The sequence below is a fragment of the Schistocerca americana genome, chromosome 7, assembly GCF_021461395.2.
Source record: "Schistocerca americana isolate TAMUIC-IGC-003095 chromosome 7, iqSchAmer2.1, whole genome shotgun sequence".
NCBI lineage: Eukaryota > Metazoa > Arthropoda > Insecta > Orthoptera > Acrididae > Schistocerca > Schistocerca americana.
Genome location: NC_060125.1, coordinates 305,115,988 through 305,135,580, shown reverse-complemented (window position 1 = coordinate 305,135,580; position 19,593 = coordinate 305,115,988).

The following is a 19,593-nucleotide window of genomic DNA, read 5'->3' as shown; positions in this document are numbered from 1 at the left end:
ACCCCCCCGGAGGATTAATGTAATTATACCCTGAGGTGTAACAGATTACAGCAATGGAATGAAATGTATCACAGAAAACTTTTATATCCTTGTAATTCAAAAATCTTTGAAAATAAATGTTTTAATTACAAAATTAATCACTCAAATATGTGTACTGCAGTGCTAAACTGTGCGTCTTGTTGTAAGATAATCTCTGTCATTACTTAACGGTATAAATGTGCCAAGTGTCGAAATTATCTTCGTCCATAAGCGAAGTTCTGTCGAAGTCACTGTACATACCTCGTAATAAATAAAAGTGAAATGCTATGCTTGTAGATATCGTAGTTATACCCTACATTACCGTGATCAAGAAAGTACTATACTGTAATGTATTGTTGTGCTACGAAAAAGGCTCTCTCATTGTAGCTATACCACAAAAATTACTACTAAAACATGTTTTCCTTTCCAGAAGAATTCAGAAAAACTGTGCAGAGATAAAACAGATACACCGCAAAAGCAGCAATGTAAATTGTGTCACACATTAGTAGCGTCGTGATATTATCGTGTAGCTGTCAACTAAACTAACCACTGTGTCATCTGGTATCTCTCAGAAAGTACTTTAAATCCAGAATGTATTTTCAAATAAACCAAAATGTTTCATTAAAATCTCATTAGCAGTACCGGTATATGTTCTAAGTATGTGAGCCTTATAGTCGTTACGTAATCGTGCAACTAACAAGCAAGAATGTACACACACAATAACACTGTGTCATCTGTTCAGTATAACAATGTACTCGTAAATACTGTATAAATATGTTCCCTAGGTTCTAGACTGGATAGTTAACTTCAAAATATTGTTGCATGTTAACAGTTTCTAAGTGTGACAAAAAGTACTAGTAACGTGAAGTGAAAATGTTTATAGCAAAGGCTAAATTAAAAAACAGATTATCTCTCAATAAACGGTTTACATGTGAAATGTGGTGCAATTCTTTACTCTTCCTAGTATGCAATGTTTCAACTTCAAAGCAATTATCATGCGGTATATGTTGGTAAGGAATACTGGAATTTTTCTCAAGGTTAGCTTATGTTATTTTTCTCAAGCCCAGCCGGCGCACGTGGCTGCCTGCGGTGCGAGTCATTGTCTGTGTCTTTGTTGGCGCGCGTCGTTATTGGAAATAGGAGACCTAACTTCTACAAATTCACCTTGTCGAGATTGCCCTGCCCTGTTTGAATCCCGCTAGTTCTGATGAAATTTAGGTCTGTGGTCTTGTCGGTAGTTTACATAGTTTCTGGAGGAGAATGTCACCCAGAATCGTAACTGCGCGATGGACCGTTGAGTCTGAAGTTATTCTGTCCCTCTTGATAATAATTATTTTGGTTCCCATATTGTCTGTTTCTCTGATTGTCTCTGTGATAGTCATTACCACGGAGAGGTGATCTTTCCCTGTAATTATTACTACACTGCCAACGGTTGTCATATGGGTGGTGTCTGTTCTGGTGACGGTTTACGTTGTAAGAATAGCCTTGACGTGTCCAGTTATTATTTCTGTCATCGCGGAATTGTGACGGATGTGACCTGTAATTGTTGTGCTCCTGTTTCCGCGTTCCGCGATTGTCAGTGTCAATTTCCAATTCTTGTAACAGCCCCTGAAAAGCTTCAATGTCGTCGTTGCAACGTCCTGCCAAAATAATATGTCGTAAATGTTCAGTCAGTTTGATTAAGCAAATTCGGATGAGTTCTGAGGGGGCTGTATGGGTTTGACAGGTACTGATTCTTGTGCAACATGTCTTCAAAATATTTCACAAGGCTGGAAAATACAGTGTTCGAAATGTTTCATCATTATGATGTTATGTTTTACTCGGTCTTGTGTAGACTGAGACCAATATGCTGAGAGGAAGGCATGATAAAATTCTCCTTCACTGTGACAATCGTGAATGACTGATCGCATTCTTACAGCTGGTTCATTCTCTAAATAGCCACACATAAATTCTAATCTATGCTCTAATGACCAGTTGGGAGGGAAACAATGAGAGAATTGATGAAGCCACGCTTGTGGATGAATGTCGTTGCCGGAATTCTTAAATGTTTTGAATTTACGTGTAATAATAAACAGCTTATAGTCAAAATCATCATATCTGCGAGTCGCATGTCGGTCATTGTTACTTCGTTTCGGCGGTTCCATCTAAAAATTCGGTGCACCTTACCAATTTCTTTCATAATTTCCGAAATGTCCTGTGTTACTATTTTGTGGCTTTTCCGTATTTCTAAGTCCCTCTTCCCATGTTGGAGCGCGAGTGTCCTCTGAAATATGTAACTCTTGTATCACTTGTGCCAACTGAACTCGTACTTCCCGGATTTCTCTTTTGTGTTGCGTATTAATTTGATTCTGACTGTGTTCGAATTTTCTGATTTGTTCATACTCTTCTGTGTCAGTAAAGGCTACGGTTCTTGTGTCATTCAGATCATCATCTACCTTGGTAGATAAGTTAGTGAACTGATCCGAAAGTTCGGCTACTTTCTCCGATGAAGAACTTATATCCTCAGTGTGTTTTTCTGAACCAAGTTTCAGAGTGTCCATTTGTGTTGAAATCGTATCTACTGTGTCCTTTAAATTTTCCTGAGCTTTTGCAAGTTGCGTAACCGAATCGGTAGATGCAACTGAGTCAATTTTAGCTTGCAAGGTGTCGTGATTTTCATGAACAATAGTTTGTAGTTCTTTTATGGCTGTTTCGTGATTCTGTAATGCATTTTCATGACGCCACAAAATAGGTTGAAAATGCTCACAAATTTGTGATTTTACGTTCATTACAGACGTTTTGACATTTAGATTCGATTTTAAGTAACTCAGCAGTTAAACCTCCAAGTGTATGTTCAAGTGCGGTGTCTAACTTTTGAAGCTGTTGCTATGACTGTTTTTGATTTTGTTCCATTGCGTCTATCTTTTGAAGGTTTTGTTCCATTTTGTCTAACTGTTACTGTCTTTGTCTCTCATTTTGTTCCATTGTGTCTAACTTTTGAAGATTTTGTCCCATTTGTTTCTGATTTTGTTCAAGCGTTGTGTCTGACTTTTGTAGCCTTTGTCCCATTTGTTGCATTAACTGTAACTGCACTGGTGTCTGAAACATGTTCCTCAGTGCTATTCAGCAGTGCATTTGAACCGGCAATATTCTCATTCTGAAAAGCAGAAAATGTGTCTTGACTTATTTGAGAAAACGGTGAGGACGCAAAACCTGACTCCACAGTATTTGCAAGATTGTGTCCTGTCATAGCGGATTCCTGAGGCGAGCTGTTGCCGACCGATCGATCGATAATGCTTCCCTGTTCGCTAATTGTTTCACTGGCTGCACCATTATTTGCCGCCCGCTAAATTTTCAATTGCACAATTACCAAATTACTACTTTGAATGTCTGTTAATTCATTACACGGTGGTGCTGATAAGCTACGCTCGTCGTCACTATCATTTCTCAATTTACTTTGGAGCCTAGTATTACGTTTTTCACACACCATTATTGTCACAATATTTCACACGATAACACAGAAAAGCACAATTTGAAGGGCAAAATAAAAAAAAACCACATTAACATAGCACTTAAAATAATATCTCGTTAATTTCTAGTGCAGCTGCGAAATACTTGGTGCAGATCTACATGCATGCCACAACTGTTTTACTGCACAACAATGAAAGACTGCAACTCCAAAGGAGATTCTCTATACAATTACGCGCTAGCAATAAACAATAGCTACACTAATTACACAAACTACAAGAAAAGAATCAGAAGATTCCAGGGAGGTATCCTCGGCTAAGGGTCGACATATGAAACATCCCTTTAGAAAATTTTACGGATGACTGTGCTTAAACTGACACACAATATTTTTAGCGCAACGCAATCTGACTTTCAAAAATCCCTACAAAAGAATGGCCCTGACCAACAATAACCTATACCTTTCATGAATCACTTACCTCAGAAAAATCTTCGTTACTCGAACTACTGCAATACAGCGAGCGCCACTACTGCCAGCTCAATAAATGATTCAAACTACTGAAGACACTAACTAATGATAGGCATAGTTAGCAAATGAAAGATTTTGATAGCGAACAAACAATGTATTTACCTTAATTGTGTTCAAAAGTCGTAATATATATAGCAGTTCATGACATCCAGTCTTACAAATTTACTGACTCTGATGGACACACGTCCAGATCATCCGCTCTCAAAACTCCCCTAATTCTCTCCCCACATCCACCACTGCTGGCGGCTCATCTCCAACTGCGCAACGCTACGCGCTGTTAACATCCAGCTGCTCAAAACTACAATAGCAAACAACAATGCAAACCAGCCACAGACTGCACTCAACCAACGTCAGTGATTTTCATATAGAGCGCTACGTGGCGTTACCAATATAAAAACCTAAACAGCTTACTTACAACTTGATCCCTCAGAACATATTCAAACAGCCGATGCCTTCTTCTAGTCAATTTGGGCCACAAATTCCTCTTCTTCCCAATTCTATTCAGTACCCTCATTAGTTAAGTGATCTACCCATCTAATCTTCAGCATTCCTTCGTAGCACCTCATTTCAAAAACTTCTCTTCTTTCTAATCGGTTTACCATCCGAGTTTTCTTGCATATGTGGCTACACTCTATACAAATACTTTCAGGAAAGACTTGCTAACACTTAAATCTATACTCGATGTTAACAAATTTCTCGTCTTCAGAAACGCTTTCCTACCCATCAGATGGTTCAAAAGGCTCTGAGCACTATGGGACTTAACACTTGGGGTCATCAGTCCCCTCCTACCCATCGCCAGTCTACATTTGATATCATATCTACTTCGACCATCATCAGTTACTTTGCTCTCCAAATAGAAAAACTAATCTAGTACTTTAAGTGTCTCATTTCCTAAACTAATTCCCTCTGCATCACCTGATTTAATTTGATCACATTCCATTATCCTCGTTTTGAGTTTATTGATGTTCATCTTATATCCTCCTTTCAAGACACTGTCCATTCCGTTCAACTACTCTTCTAAATACTTCTCTGTCTGTGACAGAATTACAATGTCATCGGCAAACTTCAAGGTTTTTATTTCTTCTATCTGAATTTTATTTCCTACTCCAAATTTTTCTTTTCTTTCCTTTACTGCTTGCTCAATATACAGATTGAATAACACCGGGAATGGGCTGCAAACCTGTTTCAGTCCCTTCTCAATCACTGCTTTCCTTTCGTGTCCATCGACTCTTACTACTGCCATTTGGTTTCTGTGTAAATTGTAAATAGCCTTTCTCTCCCTGTATTTTACCATTGCCACCTTCAGAATCTGGAAGAGGTTGTTCCAGTCAACATTGTCAAAAGCTTTCTCTAAGGCTACATATGATGTAAATGTAGGTTTGGCTTTCCTTAACCTATCTTCTAATATAAGTCGTAGGGTCAGTATTGCCTCGCGTGTTCCTACATTTCTACGGAATCCAAACTATTCTTCCCCGACGTCGGCTTCTACCAGTTTTTCCACTCGTCCGTAAGGAATTATTTTGTAACTGTGACTTATTGTCGCAGTAGTAAATTAAAAGTTTGTTCCGGTATTAGAGGCTACCATCTCTTGTATGACTCTCGCCTTACTGCAACCACAAACACTTATCTAGTCCTACAGGGAAGTGAAAGACACATGTCTTTTACATTTACATTAGAGATTGAATAGTTTACAGGAAGTGAAAGTGTAATTTACACCAAAGGTACGAAATATAACTGCCGTTAACTTTTATATTGCACGCTTTTGATAATGATGGTGGACATGTTGAAAAGTAATGTCTTCGAATTTTTTACTTGAAAACTCTTAAAGCTTTGTAAATAAAACTAACCTTATTAATATTCTACTTCCCTATCCTTCATTTCTATATTTTTCTGCCCCTGGAGCCAGAGGCCTTGGAACTGTAACGAATGTGACGTAAATATATCGGTGCGTGAGAGGCAGCGTGCTGTAATCGAGTTCCCAATTCAAGTTCGTCCACACGTGGGACACCCTCTCCTTCAGCACAACAATTCGAGACCACACACGAGCGCTGCCATATCTACAACAATCCGACGTGGCCCCATCCGATTTTCAACTGTTTAGGTAGAACACTGAAGAAGCAGTGTAAGCAGAGGTGAGGTTGTGACTCCGTCAAGAAAGTCCAATGTTCTACAGTGACGGTGTGAACAAACTGGTTTCTCGTTTGGAGAAACGTGTACGTCGCTAGGGTGACAATTTTGAGAAATGAATACGTATACATGAAAAACAAAGAAGGAGAATAATACTGTTTGTTTTATTTAAAAAGTTGTAAGTATTATAACATAAAAAATTCGGAGGCGTTACGTTTTTGCACGCCCTCTCACACGTACTTTAAGTCTCAAACTAGTTTATTCCGTAAAATAAAAGCGCAAAACGCATCTTAAAGACAAACTCGTCAAATAGGGGAGGCATCGTTGTATGGTACTGTCATTGTGACTGCTTTTTTTTTCATTTCTCCTTAAAATTCGTGGCGAATGCATGATGGTTATTACTACACCATCGCAATCACCTTCATCATTCCGTACTCATTATTAATAACTTCACGTAGTTTTATGAACACACATTTTTTCATATTTAATAGATTAATTATTTCACACAGTTCAGCGGCCTATTTAGTCCTGACATAGCAATGTTGTTGTCTTGCACAAAAAAATAAAACAAACAAAAGAAAACCATCTGACTTCGATATCGAATTAAAACGTTGATTGACCCGTAAGTATTCTAACCGAATACTAGTAATAAGCCAAAGTTTCATCGAAAAAAATTGTATTTAAAAGAAGCAAAGGAAGTAATGTCAAGGTGGCCCGCCCGGTTGACCCTGCGGTCTAACGCACGGCTTTCCGGGCGGGAAGGAGCGCCTGGTCCCGGGCAAGAATCCGCCCGGCGGATTTGTGTCGAGGTCCGGTGAACCGGCCAGTCTGTGGATGGTTTTTAGGCGGTTTTCCATCTGCCTCGGCGAATGTGGGCTAGTTCCCCTTATTCCGCCTCAGCTACACTATGTCGGCAATTGCTGCGCAAACAAGTTCTCCACGTAAGCGTATACCACCATTACTCTACCACGCAAACATAGGGGTTACACTCGTCTGGTGTGAGACGTTCCCTGAGGGGTCCACCGGGGGCCGAACCGCACAATAACCCTGGGTTCGGCGTGGGGTGGCAAAGGGGTGAAGTGGACATCGGTAGTAGTCGTGGGGTTGTGGACCACTGCGGCTGCGGCGGGGCGGATCCTCTCCGTCGTTTCTAGGTCCCCGGTTAACATACAATACAATATAATGTCAAGGTTCTACTCACGTAGTTTCTCAGTAATTTAACTGGCTAATATTCATATCTGACCGGCCATTCGAATGGAATGTCGAACTATCTACCATTTAGGTAACTAGAATAGATTACACTACCTGACAAAAGCATTGAAGCACATGGTCGGATGTCGTGTAATCTCGTGCAATACAGGACAACGGCGGGTATGTAAATGGCTAGAGTCACAGTTCTCTCTGACCGGTGCAATGGTCACCAGAGAACATTAAGATTGTTCACGGCTAGTGTATTTACGTGAACACCTAGGGTATATAACGGGGCTTGAAAAACATCCGATGTCGTGGGTCAGTGTGAATGACACGAAGACGCAGTGTTCTTTCATGAGACGGCATTATCACCACCTGAAGAAGTTTGAAATGGCCTTTTATAGGTCTCCATTTCCCCGGATAATCGAATTGTGCAGTATCCAAAACTTGTGAGGCATTTACATGTGACAGTGACCTGATACTGGTCTGCTTGTAAACAAGGGCAGGCATGCTCGTCGTCAACGTTCTGGTCGATCGCGTCTGACCACCTCAAGACAAGATAGCCGTATTGTGCACCAAGCCCATGGTAATCTCCTCACAACTCAGCCCGCCATCGGAGAAAAAGTAATGAGCTCCCTCAATAGTCTGTGTCATTCCACATCATTTGATGAGGACCAACAGCAGCAAGACTAGGGAATTATTGTCACATGTGTAGTTTGGCACTGACTCCAAAATCACAAACGGCAGCGTTTGGAGTGAAGCAATGTCTTGCAACGGTGGACTGTAATATCACAGACCATAATCATTGGCGAGCATGGAGGTGACCTAGCGAGCGGTATCGTCTTGAAATACAGTCACAGTACAGGGAGCCATTGAATATGACTTCGGGTCATGGTAGGTGGTGACAGAGTACTGATGGTACAGTGGTATGTCACGGACACCCTGCGTCTTCATTTGTTACTTTTCAAGCGATGGTATTGTCGTGCCACTTGTCAACAGCACAATGCTCATCTATCTCTGGCACTCGTGCCTCTATGAACTGTCTGTATGATGATGAGATACTGTTGTGGTCAGCAAGATCACTAGATATATCCCTAATATAATGTTTGTCGACCAGCTCATACGTCAAATCTGTTCCACTGCCACATTTAGGATATCGAGGATCAGTTGCAACAATAGTGGGTCAGTTTGCCACAGGACAGACTACAACGGCTTTATGACACTCTCCCTAACCGATTCATCTCATGCATACATTCCAGAGTGAGTGCAACCTACGATACTCGGCTATGACCCACGTCATTCCTTAGCTTCACGCCTGGCTGAACTGACCGGTCTAGTTATGGCAGCGGATTACTCCTCAGGAGCCAGTGTTGATTACTGAAGTTAGACCGCGGAATGTGATTAACGCAGTCTGGTGTAGGAGGCGCTGAGCACTATATCGTGAGCGGGTCTCGTTGAATTGTTTTGTTACTCATTTCTGTGGCATGGGATTTACTGACTGCAAAAGTAAAATCGAGTACAGTAGAGTAAGAATTTATTTCACAAACACAATTTTAAAACATATTATGACTGAACTTTCGTTACTTACAGTCTCACTTCCAATAGTACATGACTGGTCACATTAGTGTGTCTACTTAATTGCGGGCAAGGATCAGAGGTGTATGAGGATGTCGATTTGGTTATGACAGTTCACTGTCATGATTTTAGAATCACGAAGTTGTATGTTAAGTATGTATTGATGGCAAGGCATGAAGTTGGCAGCGAATGAAGACAAATATCCCACTGGGGTAGAGAGATTATTGAACAAACAAGCTATCGTGCTTAGTGTCCCTGTAACACAGGTGTTGCAACATGAGCTTACGATCAGCTCTAGATGGTAAATGTCACACGGTAGAAACGCAAGAGGCGCCTCTGTTATTGCTAGTGATGCATGTGCTCCTCTAAGTCTCTCCAGCTCTAGATCTAAACTCCACAGTGAATGCCAGAATGAGAAACTGATCTTTTCTACTCCATGGCTAGATTACGAATTTCCTAACTCGAGAGCCCAACAGCGTGTCTTTTTCTGTTCCAACCCCCAGCCGGAACACGAATGTCGAAAAACTGCATTCCTCGGTGGTTGGAAACATTTTTTGTGCACTTGAAATTTCTTAGCCAATCTCCAGTTCTGCCAATGGCCTAATTTTGTAACGTTTTTCATATTCCCACCATCAGATCCATTTTTTAGGATTTCGCAAGATGTTATTATAGCCAGAGCAAGTGCTTCCCTACACCCAAAACTCCGTTTTTCTGAATTCCCTCGCACGGCTGGCGAGTTTTTCGCATCCACCTGCAGACACGCTACACTGCCTGTAGGCTGGACTGAAAGAACCATTGCGGGAGTCGGCTTGCATTTTTGGCACCGCAACAGCTTCCTACCCTATTGCCCTGAGCCTTGGCGATCTGTGACAGATGGAGTGGCCTCCCTCAGTGCCAGTTTCTCCCTCCCAAGAGTTCACTCACCTTCCCCAGGTGGCACAACATCCAACTCTTAACCCACATAATATGAGAGTCCAGCAGGGGAAGAAAAAGCACAGATTGTTATTACTGTCCCCAAAAACACTGTCTGTCACTCCACTCCTTTTCACATTCGTCGACATCACCAGAACACCCTCTGAGTACGTTAGCGTAATTAGAATTAATCACTCGGGTTAGGAGTGGACCCTTATTCTATGACAGAGCACATCGGTGTTTAGCTGCGAAATCCGTTTAATTTGTCTCTTATTGTCAAAGAAACACATGGGCTTACATACACTACTGGCCATTAAAATTGCTACACCAAGAAGAAATGCATGGGACAAATATATTTTACTAGAACTGACATGTGATTACATTTTCACGCAGTTTGGGTGCATAGATCCTGAGAAATCATTGGCCAGAACAACCACCTCTGGCCGTAATAACGGCCTTGAAACCCCTAGGTATTGGAGCCAAACAGAGCTTGGATGGCGTGTACAGATACAGCTGCCCTTGCAGCTTCAACACGATACCACAGTTCATCAAGAGTGGTGACTGGCGTATTGTGACGAGCCAGATGCTCGGCCACCATTGACCACACGTTTTCAATTGGTGAGAGATCTGCAGAATGTGCTGGCCAGGGCAGCAGTCGAACATTTTCTGTATCCAGAAAGGCCCGTACAGGACCTGCAACATGCGGTCGTGCATTATCCTGCTGAAATGTAGGGTTTCGCTGGGATCGAATGAAGGGCAGAGCCACGGGTCGTATCACATCTGAAATGTAACATCCACTGTTTAAAAGTGCAGTCAATGCGAACAAGAGGTGACCGAGACGTGTAACCAAAGGCACCCCGTACCATCACGACGGGTGATACGCCAGTATGGCGATGAAGAATACACGCTTCCAATGTGAGTTCCCCGCAAAGTCGCCTAACACGGATCCGACCATCATGATCCTGTAAACAGGACCTGGATCCGTCCGAAAAAATGACGTTTGGCCATTCGTGCACCCAGGTTCGTCGTTGAGTACACCATCGCAGGCGCTTCTGTCTGTGATGCAGCGTCAAGGGTAACCGCAGCCATGGTCTCCGATCTGATAGTCCAAGATGATGCAAACGTCGTCGAACTGTTCATACAGATGGTTTTTGTCTTGCAAACGTCCCCATCTGTTGACTCATGGATCGAGATTTGGCTACACTATCCGTTACAGCCATGCGGATAAGATGCCTGTCATCTCGACTGCTAGTGATATGAGGCCGTTGGGATCCAGCACGGCGTTCCGTATTACCCTCCTGAACCCACCGATTCCATATTCTGCTAACAGTCATTGGATCTCGACCAACGCGAGCAGCAATGTCGCTATACGATAAACCGCAATCGCGATAGGCTACAATCTGATCTTTATCGAAGTCGGAAACGTGATGGTATGCATTTCTCCTCCTTACACGAGGCATCACAACCACGTTTCACCAGGCAACGCCGGTCAGTTGTTATTTGTGTATGAGAAATCGGTTGGAAACTCTCCTCATGTCAGCACGTTGTAGGAGTCGCCACCGGCCCCAACCTTGTGTGAATGCTCTGAAAAGCTAATCATTTGCATATCACAGCATCTTCTTCCTGTCGGTTAAATTTCGCGTTTGTAGCACGTCATCTTTGTGGTGTAGCAATTTTAATGGCCAGTAGTGTAGACTGTGACATAAAAGTTTCAGGACAGTTGTCAGGATAACGTATTACGTCCTGTTTAGCAGAAATAACAACGAACATTACAAGATCAAAATTAAAGAGAAGGTTCACTACAAGATTTTTCTTACTTCTAGACAGTGAAGTTGGCCGATATTACGACAAATCATCTGATTCCGGTTCTAAGTTTAGTACTATTTAGGATGACAATCAGATCTATGGACGACAGTTAGTTTTTGTGACAAGGTGAGCGAAAGATTACTCAAGGTTGCTCGAGATCACAGTGGACGCAAACTGGTGATTCAACAATTTTATGCCTCTGCCAGTTGAATTTACATTTAGCTGCAACATGCTGCTCGGTGCATGGTTGCTCTCACCCTCTGAATATCCTATAAAAATCTAATCAAAGTCTTTACTGATTTTATCAGCTGAAACTGTCCTATGTTTCTCATTAGATGAAAAAACATGTACTCAGCCCTACTCCGAAAAATATGGCGATAAACATGTGCATAGATGGAGCAGCATGTACGCTTCAATGCCCTCTCAGTTTTTGCAGGAACAATTAACTACGTGGCTGTTTCGTTTCTCTGCTTTCGGAGCTAAACGACTCTTCAGGTAATTTCTAGCTGAATGTCAGCCAAAGTCAACACAGTGTCCACACAAAATTCCTGTAATGGCATCGTACATACTGTGATTTGCCCTGTTCTACACTTCATGCTGGTTCAAAGGAGAGTCCCTGAAGTTTTTGGTATTGTGTTTTTCGTGGCAAACAGTCCCCCACGTGTATCTTTTTATGCTTCAAGTCACAGCTTTTTCAAACCAATGGGAGTGTTCCTTTCATGTTATGGAAAATACCCCTGCCAATAGCAAATGGCCTACCTCTAAATTGCATTGCAACATCACCCCTTTTTCTTCCTTCCGAGTTTATTTCAGCCAATTAGGTATTTTGGGCCCACTCCGGACGCCTATAAGTTACACGAATACATCACAAAGCGAACCATGGGCCTTTCACATGATCAACTGCATCGCTGGTCTGTTTGTATCCATCTGGAAATTCCCCAACGCAGTTTTCTAAGGAATTTCTCTGTCGCAAGCAGTGCTGGGCCGCTACCTGTGTCGCCCGGTGCATTTGTTGTCTCTGTCACTGTTGGTCACCAACCCCTCTTACAATCCTTCCGTTGTATGTGGGCTTTGGCAGTGCAATTTACGTCTACCCCAAAACTAAAATGTTTCTTCCAGCAGCTTTTTTCAGCATTTGCTCATTGACATGCAGAACTTGGGTTTGGTGTATTAATACTGTCAAATCCAGTTCATCCCTTTGCATTACATACTGTACATTTTGTTAATCAAATCTACTCACTATCGCTGAAGTATCTCAGGTAACGTATCCTTATGCCGTATATGCCGTTATGCCATATAAAATCTCACTAAGGTGCGAAATTAACATTTATTCAAGCTGCCATCTTACATATCCACCTCCTTCCATGTTCAGTTTTGTGCTGGGTCAACCAAGGTTGAGAAATTGATTGAAGTCAGTGCAAAATTTTTCTCAACTGATAAATGTAGCAATTGTTACGTATTTTTATTGACCAACTTTCTATTTTAATGTGGCATAGTCAAACAGAGGTACTGATTTGAGCACTAAGGTATTGTTTTTCCAAATTTCAGCATGTTTTTACTAGTTTCCTGATTTAATACTGTAAGTAGGCTGTTTATGTTTTCTCTATGTAAGTAGGCTGTTTATGTTTTCTTATTGGCAACGTTACGTAGCGCTCAATATGAAAATGAAATCACTGGCTGTGCTGTGTGCAGTCTGTGGCTGCTTTGCATTGTTGTAATACTCGCCATTGTAGTGTTGGGCAGCGGCAGCTGGATGTGAACAGCGCGCAGCGTTGCGCAGTTGGAGGTGAGCCGGTAGCAGTGGTGGATGTGGGGAGAGAGATGGCGGAGTTTTGAAATTTGTCATGAGCTGCTATATTTATATATGATGATATCAAGGTAAATACATTGTTTGTTCTCTATTAATATCTTTCATTTGCTAACTCTCCCTATCAGTAGTTAGTGCCTTCCATAGTTTGAATCTTTTATTTAGCTGGCAGTAGTGGCGCTCGCTGTATTGCAGTAGCTTGAGCAGCGAAGATTTTTGTGAGGTAAGTGATTTGTGAAAGGTATAGTTTAATGTTAGTCAGGGCCATTCTTTTGTAGGGAATTTTGAAAGTCAGATTGCGTTGCGCTAACAAAATATTGTGTGTCAGTTTAAGCACAGTCATGCATAAATAGTAAAAAAGGGGACGTTTCATATGTCGACCCTTAGCCTAGGATACCTCACTGGAATCTTCTGATTTTTTTCTTGTAGTTTGTGTAATTAGTGTAGATTTTGTTTATTGCTAGCGCGTAATTATAGAGAGAATTTCCTTTGTAGTTGCAGTCTTTCATTGTGGTACAGTAAAACAGTTGTAGCATGCATGCAGTTTTACACCAAGTATTTCTCAGCAGCGCGTGCAATTAACTAGATATTTTTTCAGTGTTATGTTAATGTGTTCTCTTATTTTTGCTCATCAAATTGTGCTTTTCTGTGTTGTCGTGTGAAATATTGTGACAATAATGGCGTGTGAAAAACGTAATACTAGGCTCCAAAGTAAACTGAGAAATGACAGTGAAGATGAAAGCAGTGTGTTAGCGCCGCAGAGTAATGAATTAACAGACATTCAAAGTAGTAATTTGGTAACTGTGCATAGGGAAATGGAGCGGGCGGCAAACAATGGCGTGGACAGTGAAACAATTAGTGAAGAGGGACGCATTATCGAACGATCGGTCGGCAACAGCTCGCCTCAGGAATCCGAAATGACAGGAAACAATCTCGCAAATACTGTAGATTCAGGTTTTGGTTCCTCACCGTTTTCTCAAATAAGTCAAGACACATTTTCTGCTTGTCAAAATGTGAATGTTGCCGGTGCAAATTCACTGCCGAAAAGCACTGAGGAACATGTTCCAGACACCAGTGCATTGTTATTACAATTAATACAGCAAATGGGACAAACACAGCAAAAGCTTCAAAAGTTAGACACAATGGAACAAAATCTTCGAAAGTTAGACACAGTGGAACAAAATCTCAAAAAGTTAGACACAGTGGAACAAAATCTTAAAAAGTTAGACTCATTGGAACAAACTCTTGAACAAACACGTGAAGACTTAACTACTGAGTTACATAACATTGAATCGAAATGTCAAAAAGTCTGTAATGACGTAAAAACACAAATTTGTGAGCATTTTCAACCTATTTTTTCGCGGCATGAAAATGCATTACAGAATCACGAAGCAGCCATAAAAGAACTGCAAATTATTCTTCATGAAAATCATGAGACCTTGCAAGCTAAATTTGACTCAGTTGCATCTACCGATTCGGTTACGCAACTTGCAAAAACTCAGGATAACTTAAAGGACACAGTAGATTCGATTTCAACACAAATGGACACTCTGAAACTTGGTTCAGAAAAACACACTGAGGAAATGTGTTCATTATCAGAGAAAGTAGTTCAACTTTCGGATCAGCTAAATAATTTATCTACGAAGGTAGATGATAATCTGAATGACGCAAAACCGGTAGTCTTTAATGACACAGAACAGAGCGAACAAATTAGGAAACTGAAACAAAATCTGAATCAAATTGATACGCAACACCAAAGAGAAATCCGGGAAGTACAAGATCAGCTGACACAGGTAATACAAGAATTACGTATTTCAGAAGACACTCGCGCTCCAACACGGGAAGAGGAACTTAGAAATACGCAAAAGCCACAAAATAATAACACAGGGCATTTCGGTAATTATGAAAGAAATTGGCAAGGTACACCGAATTTTGAGATGGAACCGCCGACACGACGTAACTATGACCGAGATGCTACTCGCAGACACGATGATTTTGACTATAAGCTGTTCATTACTACACGTAAATTCAAAACATTTAAGAATTCTGGCAACGACATTCATCCACAAGCATGGCTTCATCAATTCTCTCATTGTTTTCCTCCCTACTGGTCATTGGAGCACAGATTAGAATTTATGTGTGGCTACTTAGAGAATGAACCAGGTGTAAGAATGCGATCGGTCATTCACGATTGTCACAGTGAAGGAGATTTTTATCATGCCTTCCTCTCAGCGTATTGGTCTCAAGCTACACAAGACCGTGTAAAACATAGCATCATGATGATGAAACACTTTGAACAATCTGAATTTTCCAGTCTTGTCAAATATTTTGAAGACATGTTGCATAAGAATCAATATCTATCAAACCCATACAGCCCCTCAGAACTCATCCGCATTTGCTTACTCAAATTGCCTGAACATTTACGACATATTATTTTAGCAGGACGCTGCAAAGATGACATTGAAGCATTTCAGGGTCTGTTGCAAGAACTGGAAATTGACACTGACAATCGGGGAACGCGGAAACAGGAGCACAACAATTACAGGTCACATCTGTCACAATTCCACGATGAAAGAAATAATAACTGGACACGACAAGGCTATTCTCACAACACATATCGTGACCAAAACAGACACCACCCGTATGACAACCGTTGGCAGAGTAGTAATAATTAGAGGGAAAGATCACCTCTCCGCAGTAATGACTATCACAGAGACAATCAGAGAAACAGACAATATGGGAACCAAAATAATTATTATCAAGGGAGACAGAATAACTTCAGACGCAACAGTTCAGCGCGCAGTTACGATTCAGGGAGAAATTCTCCACCATGTGACCGACAAGAAAGAAACTATGGAATCTACCGACATGACGACAGACGATATGATCGTAACGACAGACCTGAATTGCATCAGAACTGGCGGGATTCAAACAGGGCAGGGCCTTCTCGTCAGAGTGAATTTGTAGAAGTTAGGTCTCCTAATCCCAATAACGACGCGCGCCAACAAAGGAACAGACAATGACTCGCACCGCAGGCAGCCGCTTGCACCGGCTGGCTCAGAGAAAAATAACATAAGACGCTAGCCTTGAGAAAAATTTTAGCATTCTTTACCGATGTATACAACATGATAATTGCTTTGAAGTTGAAACTCTGTGCACTAGGAAGAGTAAAGGTTTACACCACATTTCACATGTAAAACCATTTATTGACAGATAATCTGTCTTTTAACTTTGTCTTTGCCATAAAACGTTTCACTTCACGTTACTAGTATACTTTAGAAACTGTTACCATGCAACAATGTTTGAAGTTAAATATCCAGCCAAGAACCAAGAGAAATTATTTAAACAGAAATTACGAATGCATTGTTATTGTGGACAGACGACACAGTGTTATTGTGTGTGTGCATTCTTGCTTGTTTGTTGCACGATTACGTAACGACTATAAAGCTCACATACTTAGAACATTTACCAGTACTGCTAATGAGATTTTAATGCAACATTTTGGTTTACTTGAAAATACATTCCGAATTTAAAGTACTTTCTGTGAGATACCAGATGAGACAATAGTTAGTTTATGTGACAGCTACACGATTTTATCACGACGCTACTAATGAGTGACAATTTACAATGTTGATTTTGCGGTGTTTCTGTTTTATATCTGCACAGTTTTTCTGTATTATTCTGGAAAGTAAAACATGTTTTAGTAGTAACTTTTATGGTATAGCTACAAGGAGACAGCCTTTTCTGTAGCACAACAATACGTTACAGCACAGTACTTTCTTCATCACGGCAATAAGCGTAATAAGTATGATATCTATACGCAAAGCATTTCACTTTGTTTATCATGAGGTCAGTACATTGACTTCTGCAGAACTTAGCTTTCGGAGGACGATAACTACGACACTTCCACAGAGATTATGTTGCAACAAGACGCACATTTAGCGCTACAGGACACGTATTTGAGTGATCAATTTTGTACTAAAAACATTTATTTTCAAAGATATTTGAAACACAATGATACAAAGTTTTTCCGTGATACATTTCATTCCATTGCAATAATCTGTAGCACCTGAGGGTATAATTACATTAATCCTCAGGGGGGTACATGCTTACTTTGTGTACCATGCGTGTGGCAACCACAAGGAACCCTAGCTAATATGGTATTTGCTTATACAACTTTACACATCGGTACCATATTTCTCTAACACACAATTTACACAGCTATCTGATCATTTAACTGAGAGAGACAAACATTTATTTTTACTACATCAGTGACACATGTTTACGTAATTACACCGTTGGATAACTTCACACTTACGAAATTGTATTTTGTCTGTACTGTGTGAACTCTTCATATTTTTTTGGAACCATTGTGATACTATGAGAGCTTTGAATGAGGTATTTGGTAAAGGGATTATGATTTTTAAAGTACGTTTGAGGCAGATGACACTTTTGACATGAGCAGAGAATTTTTTTAATTATTGGAGGAAGCTACGACGATTTTGAGATTTGACCGAGGTGTTATGATGTTATTTTTACGACGACGATGTGTATTATGCTGCTGAGGTATGTTTACGATTAATAGGCTGAGGCTATATGAGTTATTTGATTATGCTTCATATTTATAATGACGAAATATTGACGAGTGTCGATGGATACGTATATGTGTAATAAGGTAAGGAGTAATGAATAGTGGGTAGGGACTCTTTACTTGTGAAAAAGGATGTTGGAAACCAAGAATCGTACTTTAAGAGTTATGACATGTGTGAATCATGTGTGAATGTATCACAATGCCACTGAACATTTTTTGGACACTGTTATATTCATAGGATTTTGTTTCTACAGATTTGCAACGCTAATTCTTGACCTGTGAAATATTTTTATGTGAGGCTGTCACTGTAGCGGTAAATATTTCCGTAAGAAAGTTAAGTGACCACCTGCACGTAATGCGTCGCGGGCACCCAGCTGTGTCAGACGCCTGGAGAAAAAGCCATTATTGCGAGCCCTTTTCAGCGGCACAGGTAGAAAAAAAAGGGGACGTGGGACGTGTCAAACACCTGGAGAACAAGCCATTAGGGTGTGCCTTTCATCGCTAATGCGACACCCTCGTTACTTGAAAACATATGATTACTCGCACTTTGTGCTAATTACTGAAATGCTTATGAATTGATGGGAAATATTCGTACATCTGCACACCTGATTACGACAAGCGTCTTTCTACGAGAGTTGAGAGAATTTCTACTAACTTATGAAATGTCACATGACTATTGAATGATATTTTTATGCTTTGGTTTGCGTAACTGCTTATTTCATTTGATACCTGTTTTTCAGCTGTGTTGCAGCATTGCTTTTATAAAATGAAATGCATTTGCTAATGTGAACACTTTCTGTCAACAGATCTATTAAATAATTATTTTATGATCCACATTCTTTAAAAAAAAAGGAGCACTTGGAAAGGAAAGAACAATAAGAAGGAACTAATAACAGTAACACATAATTTTCTTTTCAAGTACTTGGTAATTTCTTTTGTAGAATAAATTGTGATGCATCACTCTAATGTTAAGATGTGACATAGGTATTAGACATGGCCATTTTAGTGTAATATTTTTTCTGCTTGCGCTATGTCATGTTTAGGTATAAGTTGCTGCTGTTTGCCAGGCATAGTGTTATTGAATTTGACTTTTGCTCATTTATGCTGCTAGCTTTGCCAATTTGCATTTTTTGCATTGCTGTTTATAATAATTGTTTTACGTGCTGCTGCATTGCCTCGTCCCTTAGTTTAGCATCTGAGCTCAGTAGATTTAAGTTAGCTTAAGAGGGGGTAGACTATATGAGAAACTGACTATGGAGAATAGGTAAAGAATGCATTGCGAAGTTATATAAAAAGGATTTGGGCCCAAATGAGTATTGTACAATCAGAAATAATTATTTTGAAAGAAATATGAACAGAATACAGAAAGCATGCTTGGATAAGATTTTTTTGGGGGAAGCAAAGGTTGAAATAAGACGAAAGATCTATAGAATGAAGTTTTGGGTTGGACTGCAGTACCAAATGTTACACTGAAAACGAACCCTGTCCTTTCCTATTGGTGTTATCCCACTATGTGTTTGTGTACCCTTGTGTAGTTGTTTTCTTCCTGTCTCTGTGTAGTTTCATAGAATTTTTCCCTCTTTTAATATTAAG